A 12,298-nucleotide genomic window follows, 5' to 3' on the forward strand; every position below is an offset into this window, starting at 1 on the left:
AGCCACCATGCCACCTAAAACAGTTACTGGTATGGCTAATTTCAGCTAGGTTGTATGAATTTTTGGTGCATGTTTAAAGCCAAACGTCGACCCAAGACATTCTCAAAGTCCAGAAAAGGAACCAAAAACATTCTGAAAGCATTCCACGTGACTTGATAGTGGTTGAACTGTAATCATACGAAGCTCCAAGAACACTTTTGTGCGCCAAAATAAACTGTAAAATCGATTTTGATTGCCTGTGTCTAATGCATCAGATCAGTTTCATGGATAATTCGTAGTTCAGTTGTATAAAAATGTGTAATTTTTAAAAGAAGATCAGGCACCAATCACCACCCCTAAACCCAATTATCATTGGGGAATCATGCTCAAATGTATGAATGAAATTGTACGAATTTATACAAATTTAGCCACTAAATCAAAAAATTGCCGCGAGATAACGTTGGATATCCACACTCAGCTCTATTAACTTCTGAATACACATGAGAAAGCTGAAGACAGCAGACACTGGAGGCTGCGATGCGGTGTATGGGTAACAAGGTAGAGTAATTCGAGGTGCTATCGAGATCTAAAACGTGGCTGGCTCTAATCTGCAGAAAGGTCGGATGGTGGCCGCAGGCTGCTCTTTTAGTTTTTAGAGACACAGGAACTATCAGCCTCCATGCCAACAGAGCCTCATCGTTAGCTTCTAATCTCCTCTGAGTTAAGCCAGATAGCAGGGCAAAGCCGATTTCTGCGCCCTGTTCTCTGGATCCATCTTCGGCGCACGATTCAATTATTTCCTTACTCAGCTGCTGGAATTAAGTTACAAGAGCCTGTAATGCAGTTCCAGAGACTGTTCCTGACCAGAAAACACAGCCGATTACCATGCCAATGTCTGAAAGTTGGTGTAGTACCTGCTCTGAGAAAAAGGGTTCAAGATATGATGTGAAAAAACGAACGGATTTTACAGGACGAAGAGTGACACTGTTTATATAGAGGTTAAGTCAGAATTATTAGCCCCTCTGTATATTGTTTTTCCACAATTTCTTTTTAACACATAACCCATTCATAATAACTGATTTATTTTATCTTTGCCATGTTGACAGTTAATAATAAATTACTAGATATTTTCAAGACACTTCTATACAGCTTTAAGTGAATAATTAGGCTGGTTAGGGTAATTAGGTAAGTTGTATGATGATGGTTTGCTCTGTAGACAATCGACAATAATATTTACCTTAAAATGTTTTTTTTTTTTTTTTTTAAACTTATTTTATTCTAGCCAAAATAAAACAAATAAGACTTTCTCTAGAAGAAAAAATATTAAAGGAAATATTATGAATTTTTTTCTCTCTTAAACATCAAAAATAATACAAATTTGGAGTGTATAAGCTAAATGAGTGTTTTCTCTTTAAGCTGTATTGATTTTCATGTACGGTACATGGCGCCGCTAAAATGAGGTCTGTCCTGTGGTTTTGTGTTCCACACCAATCGAATGGAAACTTGAGAGGAGGTACGAGCAGGCCGTCTGGCAGACGTTTGACTGAAATGTTTGAAAACTGAGTCGACAAATTTCATAGAAGGACGCAGAGCGCTCGCAAGGACACTGTCACTCTTTCATGAAGTTCACCACGACTGCCTCTGCTTGATTATGAAAAGGCTAAAGTCTGCTGTTTATGAAGACAAACAAGGGAAATGTGGGCCACATCATGGCAGATTGGCCATAAAGTTTCCTTGTGAGATCAGGCTGGAATATCGTCATGTGTCTAGTGTACGTTAATACCAGCCTGATCTCACAAGGAAACGTAACTATTTTCCATTTTGTCAATTTAGTGGTTAATTCATATACATTCGTATTGTTCATTTGTACAAAAATGTATGATTTTTTTAAAAGGATGTGTGGTATCAAAATCCATCCCCTAAACCCATTTGTCATCGTGGGATGAGTAAATTATACTAAAATGCATGTATGACACTGTACGAATTCATACGAATTTGCCACTCAGTCAAAAAGTTACGAATTGCCGTGGGATACAGTTGGATATTGCAATATATTGTTTGTTACATTTATTGTAAAGTGTCCTTGAGCTCTGGAAAGGTGCTATATAAATACAAATGTATTATTATTACTATTATTTTTATTATTATTATTATTATTATATATTGACAACAAACATCATTTCCCAAATGCATAGTGTAATTGTTTTTTTTTTTTTTTGTGAGAGAGAATTTGTCTAGTGCAAATGTGCAAAACCTGGTGCAACTGTTTGTTAAAGTGTCATGGAGTGTCACCAGACGTGGCATGTGCGAATAAATCACGATATTCACATATAAATAGACACGTGAACATTTGGAGTTTACTCGCTTTATTCTTATGTCAAATTTGTTTCATTCATTCCTCAAAATCACTTCACAATAGATACGGGTTTGCATCATGGGCAGAGCTTCTGTCTGACCGGTGACTCTTGTTATTTGCTAAATGGCTAACATGGTTTTTATAGAAAGATTCAACCCAGGCTCATTCTGAAAACGTAGCCCTATATACATTTCTGGAGATTGCGAAATATGTCACAGGAGCTACATTTTTGCTGCTGTTGTTTTCACAAATCCACCAGAGGTCACTGTGTAGGCATTTGAGATCTCAAATTTTTCTCACGAGTGCCATTCGCGCATGCTGTTCTCACATAATCCACCAGAGGCCGCTGTTGACTGACTGACTGACCAACCTACCTCTCCAACCACCCCCTTTCCTAAACCCAACCGATAGTGTTTTAAAAAGCACAGATTAACCAGTGCCCACCCACTTCCCCAGACACAACTGACAGTGTTTTAAAAAGCAACAAGAAAAGCCCTCACCTGATTTTTACCACATTTTTAGATCTTACTACATATTCACCCTGTTATTCACTTGACTTATTTATTTTTTGCCTTTTGTTTTTGTCTTGCCAGCTTTCTGGAATCATTCTTCCCCAGACTCCTCATGGCGTCTTAAGTCTGCCGAAGTACATGGCGAGCCACTGGACAAACTGGTAACAGCGGGAAAGCCGTCCACACAATGGTAAGTGGTCAGCTGCTAGAGCGTAAAGAAACAATAACATACAATCCTGTATCGTTTGTTTTAAAGACGAAATGCAGCCATATGTACTTCTGGCTACATAATTCGTGATTTGTATATAGGGCTATGTTTTCAGAATGAGCCTACAGAATGTTGGAGAGATTAGTTGTGCTATATGTGATTTAGGAAGACCGAAAAACAGCATAGAGTCATTCGGCATCGTTTCTGAGTCCACTAGATCCTTTCTGAGGTACCTGGATGACTTTTAGTGGTGCTTCAGACTGACCAGAGTCCAGTTTGATGAGCTATTCTCCTGTGTCTGCAACAAGATACAACAACAACAGGCAACAACAGGCACTAAGTCATAATCACGCCCATACTAGAGCAAGCTCTTGAGTAGTTAATGCGGAGCGAATGTTCGCTAAAGTTACGATTTTCCAAAGTTCCGATTTTTCAATGGCTCCGCAGGATGTCTATGTCTTTGCATTGATTTAACATGTAATATATTTACGCTTGATATTTCATTCGCATCTGGTGTGTAAGTTTGTTTTCTACTGGTTGTTTGTCAAGCCCACTCACCTGCGTGAGGCAGACTTGGTTTGGGGTTGTCATCCTGGTTTTGGCTCACCAAAATTGGACAATAGAATATTGGAAAAATAATTTCTGCTAAGACATTCTGATAGTACGGTCAACAACATGAAAGCATTGATCCATCCTGCCTTGTATCAACAGGTTCAGGCTGGTGGTGGTGTAAGGGTGTTCGGCTTCCAGGAGAATATTGTGCCATGTCATTAAGTCTGAATCATCTCAGACTGTTTTTTTTTTAACATGACAATGAGTTCACTGTACTCAAATGGCCTCCACAGTCACCTCAATCCAATAGAGCACCTTTGGGATGCGGCGGAATGGGAGATTCGCATCATGGATGTGCAGCCGACAAATCTGCAGCAACTGCGTGATGCTATCATGTCAACATGAACCAAAATCTCTGAGGAATATTTCCAATACCTTGTTGAATCCATGCCATGAAAGATAAAGGCAGTTCTGAAGACAAAAGGGGGTCCAACCCGGTACTAGAAAGGTGTACCTAATAAAGTGTCCAGGTAGTGTATATTCCGCAATTAATTGCAACAAGTAGATTTGATACTGACCATACACACAGTTTAGCATTCCAAAAGAACCAGCGGGAGATTGTTTCCTACACAGCTGTACATTCAGCTAGACTATTCCCTTATCTGTTCAAAAATTTATCTACACAGCTTTTCGCCTTGTAATTCTTTCGCACGGAGTGTCATAATCTCTCATTGCACTATGTAGATCTTAACGATAACAAGCTAGCAAAGGCTTGTTTGGCCGCGACTCCTGCCGTGCAGGGGCTTTCTGGGAGAGAAAGAGAGAGGCTATGAACCGACTATGACACCGAGCCGGACCGGTCCACGCTCACCTCCACACAGCCCGCTGTGAAATATAGTCTGTACATAGACAGTCACTCTGAATAATAGGCCTGGTTGCTGTAAATGTCAGCTCTTTAAATCACGTCGGAGCTTGGCGGCCAGGCACAGAATGCTTCATCACTGCTTAAACTACAGACGGCCATTTATTATGTGTATGTTTATAAATCACTAAGGAGACCCTGCGTTCCTCTCGCCCGTAAAAAGAAAAAGAGCGAACAGAGAAAGAGGAACAACATATAGGACTGGGGGTCTTCGGGGGCTGAATGTCAAAGGAAATATGAGCGGGCTGGCTGTGAGAAAGATAACAAGTGCTGCATTTTGGATATTGCCGGAGCACCACCTGGTAAAAAGTTGATGGAGTGCCCACCTTCAGGAGACAACAGTGCGATGGAAGAATCCATTCTCTAGAATTCAGGGTTGATGTTGTTCTCTCTCTACTTGCATTAAATGGCTCATATCAAGGGGAATCCATTTTTTCACTGAAGGCCAAACTTCTTTATTGAGCTAAATATATATATATATATATATATATATATATATATATATATATATATATATATATATATATATATATTTTTTTTTTTTTTTTTTTTTGAAGAGATGGCATGGTGGCTCAGTGGTTAGCACTGTTGCCTCACAGCAAGAAGGTCACTAGTTTGAGTCCCAGCTTGGCCAGTTGGCATTTCTGTATGGAGTTTGCAAGTTCTCTCCATGTTCACATGGGTTTCATCTGGGTGCTTCGGTTTCCCCCACCGTCCAAAGACATGTGGTATAGGTGAATTGGGTAAACGAAATTGTCCGTAGTTTATGTGTGCTAATGTGAGAGTGTATGGATGTTTCCCTGTACTAGGTTATGACTGAAAGAGCATCCACTGCGTAAAACATATGCTGGAATAGTTGGCGGTTCATTCTGCTGTGGCATCCCTGATAAATCAGAAACTAAGCTGAAGGAAAATTATTCAACTTATTTATTTAAATGTACATACTATTATATGAGAATTATCATAAAGCTTGCTAAGTAATGCTATTACATATTCCGTATACAACACCTGTACTGTAATTCAGAGCGTACATGCACTTACACTGTCATACATTTACTTTCTCCTGTTCTCTTGTAAAAATATGTTACATTCCTTTTTTCTATTTAATCATTGGTTGTTTTATATTTTACCTGCAGGGAACATGTGAACCCTTTTCTGTCTTTCTCTGCTGATCATTTTCCCATTCCTGGTCTCTATACTTTTAGACAGGTCATGGCAGAATCCGTTAAGTATTTTTTCCTTCTTTTATATGTTTGCTATGCAAAGTTTGAAGACTGAACACTGACCATATTCACTTTGTAGAGCGCATATTGGGTCTTATTGAGTACAGTTCCTTTTTTCAATATATGACATCTTGATTTACTTCTAAAACTTTCTTGTTTGGCTGATGTCAGCTAGGTTGTATGAATTATTGGTGAATTTTAAAAGCCAAATAGAGACCCAAGACATTCAAAAAGTCCAGAAAAGGAGCCAAAAACATTCTAAAAACATACGAAGCTCCAAGAAAACTTTTGTGCACCAAAACCCTTTGTTTGCCTGTGTCTTAAGCATCAGATCATGGTGCGTGTTTACTATGAAAATTATGATGCTTGTGTGACTCTTATGGAAATATGGTGTATTGTCTATTCGGAACGCACACCATGATCTGTCACGGAAGAAAGGACAAAGGTAAACAAAGTCATTTTTTATGGGGGTTTTGTTTTCAGATGTGTTCATGGAGCTTCATAAAGTTAAAGTTGAACCACTGAAGTGGAATGCTTTCACAATGTTTTGGGTTCAGTTTCTGGACTTTTTGAATGTCTTGGGTTGTCGTTTGGATTTTAACATTGGATTATAACATTCATACGAATTAGCTGACGTTAGCCAAAATAAGAAACTGTTTTAGAAGTCAATCAAGATGTTACATATTGAAAAATAAAATGCACACAACAAGACCTAATGTGCACATTTATAAAACGTGAATAGTGTCAGTGTTCTATAAACATATATCAACTTTTGCAGTCTACAGCGGATAATCGAAATCACGGATTTCATCTAAAATATCTTCATTTGTTTTCCGATGATGAACGAAGGTCTCAGGGAATGAAAACAACACGAGGGTGAATAATTATTAAAAGAATTATCATTTTTGTGCGGACTAACTCTTTAACTTGCGTAATTATGCAATTTTACACTGAAATATCTTCAATTATGGAAGGAAAAGTATTATCAATGGACATTGGACTTACAACCATATACAATAGAAAGAAATCAATTAGAAACTAGTTATAAAAATATTTGATTATTTTGAAAACATTGTCATGACCCCCAGCGATCTAATCCTCATAGCTCACTGGTGGACATTCACTTTCCCGCTGACAACAATTCTGCCACCATATGAACTACAACTCCCTTCTGGCACCACACACACACCTGTTCACCTTTGATCACACACACACATAGCTGAGAGCTGTTCAAGAACTGATCAATCAGACTATATAAACTGCTCAGATTGACACTTGCATTGCTGAGTCTTGTTGGTTTCACACCCTGTAACATTACGAAGCGTTTCCTTGTATTGACCCTAGCCTTGTTTTCTTGTTTATCTGCCACCTGCATCGACTAGTGTTGGGCAGTAGCGTCTCTACAAGTAGCGACACTACTAGCTTTACATTTCTCAGTAGCGTGTTGGTAGCATCGCTACTTTATAAATCAAATAGCTTTTCAGTAGTGAAGCTATTATATTAGTCAAGTAGCGCAGTAGCGTCCACACAAGCTACATTTACCGATCGCGTATTAATAAGTGACGGCACCGACCTTCACGGAGCTGTGGGACCAGTGTCTAGCCGCTGAAAGTAGATCTATATGACTGCGAGAATGACGATTCCTTCTTCTTCCTGTTTTATGATGGTCGACAACAAACTTTTTGGTGCGTTACTGCCACCTCTCGCTCTGGTCGGTGATTGGTTTTGTAGATTAAGCTAAGCTACTTTTGCCAACATTTCCCAGAGGGAAGCTCTTAGTGTAGTTAAGCTACATTTTAAGTAGAGTAACTAATGGCTTAGCTTACTACATTTTTCAAGTATAGTAGCTTGCCCAACACTGGCATCTGGTCACAGCCATATCACCCTGCTGCCTAAGACCGGTTACTCACTGAAGCTAGGCAGGGCTGAGCCTGGTCAGTACCTGGATGGGAGACCACTAGGGAACACTAGGTTGCTGTTGGAAGTGGTGTTAGTGAGGCCAGCAGGGGGCGCTCAACCTGTGGGCTGCGTGAGTCCTAATGCCCCGGTAAAAGTGAAGGGAACACTACACTGTCAGTGAGTGCCGTCTTTCGGATGAGACGTTAAACCGAGGTCCTGACTCTCTGTGGTCATTAAAAATTCCATGACATTTCTCGTGAATAAGCAGAAGTGTAACCCCGATGTCCTGGCCAATCGGCCCTTACGATCATGGCCTCTCAATCATCCCCATCCACCGATTTGGCTCTATCACTGTCTCTCCACTCCACTAATAGCTGGTGTGTGGTGAGCGCACTGGCGTCGTTGTCCTGTGGCAGCCGTCACATCATTCAAGTGGATGCTGCACACTGGTGGTGGTGTGAAGAGACCCCCCCTCATGATTGTGAAGCGCTTTGGGTGTATGGCCATACACAATAAATGCACAATATAAATACACATTCTATTACATTAAATTACATCGACCATCTGCCTGTTAGCTGACCAGGCTTCTAGATTTCCTCGTATGTACCTGTTAGCACCAATATTTGACCACTGCCTGTCTGACTACTCTGAATAAAGCCTGCATGTGGATTCTCATCTCTAAGAAACATCTTCTTTCCGTTAAATAGATATTGGGAAAAATATTGGGGGGGGGGGAGAGAATTCAGGAGGGTTAATAACTGACTTTATATCTGTATATCAAATAAGATCGTTTTCCCCAAAAGCTCCCATCCCAGTATCACGTCATTGGGTTGAGGAAATGTCAGGGCACTCAAACAAACAGAAAGCGCCACAAAGCCACAGTGTTTACAGTCTTTGTGGAAGCCACTCCACGGATAGCGTAGTTCTCCCCTCCCTAGCACATTACAGCAGTACAGAAGAAAGTATTTTAAAATAACAATAAAAATAAGAATCTATGTGCGTGTTTGTAAAAGCATGGCCGGCTGCAGACCCTCAGTGACTTCATAGCATTACCGCAAATGAATGTATCCGTCTCCTGAATGCCACAGACATCTTAAAGCGCTTATGGTTTCTTTATAGTTATAGTTTCCTTAGCTAAGTTCCTCCCTTTCTCCATCTCTTTTTTTTCCATCTTTCCAGTGTGTATGTGTGTTTGGTGCACGGTTACACCAAACCAAACTTCCTCTTTTTTCCCATTCCAATTTATTCTCTGCACGAACCATGTTCTTCGTGCCCTTGGACCAGAGGAAAATAGCAGGAAAGATGAAGTACACAAGCGAACACTGTGGCCACCATGTCATGTTTGTAAATGATCCTCTCCGGGCCACGGGAGAAAAAAAAAATGCTGAGCGGCGCAGATCTGAAGCAGTGATATACAGTCTTGAGAATTAATACACAGTTTAGTTCTGCAAGCCGAGAGAGAGAGTCTGTAATTAATAAAGGGGAAGAGATGTGCCAAGAAATGAGTTTATAATTAATCTCAATGTTAATACATCAGGGCTCAACACTTAGCCTGTTTTTTGTCATTTTTATCTCCCCTTATGCGCTACGGGTGGCTCTGCGAACATGCAGGCAGCTGGAAGGCCCACCCTAAATCCGCAGCTCCCACCCCCGAGAGCTCTTGGTTGAGTCTTAATTGAGACGTATCTGTATTGACTGATGCAATTTACAAGTCGCTCATTGAATATGAAAAATTGAATTTGGAAGAAGGGGGTGGGGGGGATCAATCATATGGATCAACATATACGGGTTCCACCCGCATCTCCATCCCCTCCCACGGTCTTTATTGGATATCTGCATGAATAATGGACTCCTCACAGACGGCAATTACCACCGCTGCTTCTTTATTAAAGGAGGAAGGATGGCTCCAATATCTAGCAGCTTGGATGGCTGCTGACCAATCAGAGCATCCGCTGAGGTCACCATGGCCACAGCGGTCAGTGGCCTTAAAGTGGCTGCAGAGTTCTTATTATCTTCTCTTCCCCTCTTAAGATGCACCTTGTCTTGTGTCTAATGTGAGAACTGTACTAAAAGAGGTTTTACAATGATATAAATGAAAAAAATGAAATACATTATTGACTAAGAGTGGCAGCTATTTTTAGTTCTAAGCCTTTTATTTTATTTTATTTTTCTGTTATTATATTATATTTTATTCTATTCTATTTTATATTATTTTATTATTATTATTATCATTTTATTATTATTATTATTATTTTGATAAATTATTTTAATAAATTGTAATATAATAAAATGCAATCAATTAATTAATTAATTTATTATTTTTTTGTAACTTTGTGTTATTTTATTTTACTTTTATTGTACTTTTTGTTTTAATTTGATTTTATTTATAAATTTTTAATGTAATTAAATTAAATTAAATGCTATTATTATAATATGTGGTATTGTTTTTTTATTTTTTAATTTTTTATTTCATTAAATTTAATGTTATTTTACTTATTGTTTATTTTTATTTGATCAATTCATTCATTCACAATAAACAACTTTAAAAAGTTGTAAGCAGTTTCAAATAATTATTAATTAGTAAATAGATGTTTTCATTTTCATGGTCAATCATTTTCACTCTCATTCTTACTAGCCAAATAGTAACACTTTAAAATAATAGTACATTCGGTAATGTTTGTTATATGTTTGCTAACATGAACAAACAAATTTTAATACATTTATTGTGGCATTTATTCAACTTTCTTAAAGTTAGTTAATGTTAGTTAAGTTAAATAACGTTAGTTCGTGTTAACTGTGCATTAACTAATAACAGCTAAGAGATCTTACAGTGTGACATGTTCATGCAGTCTGACATGCTAGGATTAATTGCTAGCATTCAGGATTAAAAAAAAAAATGTACAGTGTGAGCCTGCCTTGAGTCCCTTTATTCATCAGGGGTCACTACAGTGGAATGAACCATGATCCTATCCAGTGGATGTTTTACACAGCGGATGACCTTCCAGATGCAATCCAGTGCTGGAAAACATCCATACACATTCATTCACACACACTCACACACTACAGCCAATTTAGTTTACCTATAGGGCATGTCTTTGAACTGTAGGAGCAACCGGAGAAAACCCACGCAAATACAGGGAGAACATGCAAACTCCACTCAGAAATGCTAATTGGCCCAGCCAGACTCGAACCAGCGACTTTTTTGCCGTAAGGTGACAATGATAATCATTGAGCCATCGTAATGTCTAAATTAAAAAAAATTATTTAAGGAAAAGTCTTTGCAAGCTGTGTTTAAAGTTAACGTAAATTGTCTGATTAGTGTTTGAGACTGAATCCCACTGTGTTTTTTATCCATCTCATGTCTTTTCTCTTCGCTCTGTCTTCATGGCTAAACTCTAAAGAAAATATCTGCAGTATTTCAGCTTTGCTGAGAATCAGTCGTCAGCCCCCAGTGATCAATGGGAAAGAAAACAAATCTTGTCCAGAGGAATTTGGCTGTCCGACACTGTGGCCTTTAGCGAGTTGCTCTGCTAATCATAAATGACATAACGCTGCAGAGGAATAAGTGTGAAGTAACTGGGCTCTGACAAGCTAACGAATGGGTCGCGGGAGTCGGCTTGCACGGCCTTGCCCATTTGAACCCTGCACTTCCTGCGTGTACCCCTCTATTACTAATAGCTCAACTATTCCACTTTTATTTGTGTACACAAAAATATAGATAAGTGTGACATACTTGACTGCTGACTCACTGCCGCGCATTATGGGCCGCCGGTCCGCCGGCTATGTTTTCTCTTGTGGTGCCACCACACACAAAGTGCTCAGTTTCAGTGTCACGGACAGGCACAGACAGCACATTGTCCCTCACTGCTTGGGAAACGTCTGCGTTGGGACATTAATAGCGACAAGTGTAATTTCCCCTCTCTCACTTCCTTCCAGCTGAGCCTTCGGGAAAGTCAGAGGATGTTACTGACTGGGAATGAAGGTTTATCTCAAAAGGACAGGGCTTCATTTACTCTGACAATGGGAAGTCATGATCTGTAATTGATGTGCTTGCCTAAGACAGAGATGGCAAAAGTACACAAATCCTTTACTCAAGGAGAAGTACAGATACTCGTGTTTAAAACGACTCTGGTAAAAGTCGAAGTACTGACTACACTTTTGTACTCAAGTGAAAGTAAACAAGTACGGCCTAAAAAAAGTTACTTAAGTAAAAAGTACCCATTACTACTACATGTTTTGGTTTTCCTAGGTAGGTAAATATCTGCTCTCCACCCATGTATCATCATCCTGACGCAAACTCACAGTGTTCATCATGTAGTTTTGCGGATGTTGGATCAAAAACAACAGCTGCCTTTCATGTTCACACACAATAAGTCTATACGTCTGTATGTCTTTATAAATAATGTCTTACATTTTACACTGCTTACATTTTACACTACGGCGATGCAGTGGCTCAGTAGGTAGTGCTGTCGCCTCACAGCAAGAAGGTTGCAGGTTCGAGTCTCGGCTGGGTCAGTTGGCGTTTCTGTGTGGAGTTTGCATGTTCTCCCTGCAATCGCGTGGGTTTCCTCCTAACAGTCAAAACACATGCGATACAGGTGAATTGGGTAGGCTAAATTGTCCATAGTGTATGAGTGTGAATGAGTG

At 39.4% G+C, this 12,298-nt stretch overlaps 1 protein-coding gene across 1 annotated transcript in view; it reads right to left on the bottom strand.

The window, feature by feature from the left end:
* The window catches only part of meis1b (Meis homeobox 1 b), a 598,746-nt gene that overhangs the window by 415,434 nt on the left and 171,014 nt on the right, over nucleotides 1-12,298 (bottom strand). The window lies entirely within an intron of this gene.

Source organism: Danio rerio, chromosome 13 (assembly GCF_052040795.2).
Source record: "Danio rerio strain M-AB ecotype USA chromosome 13, GRCz13ab, whole genome shotgun sequence".
Classification (NCBI taxonomy): Eukaryota; Metazoa; Chordata; class Actinopteri; order Cypriniformes; family Danionidae; genus Danio; species Danio rerio.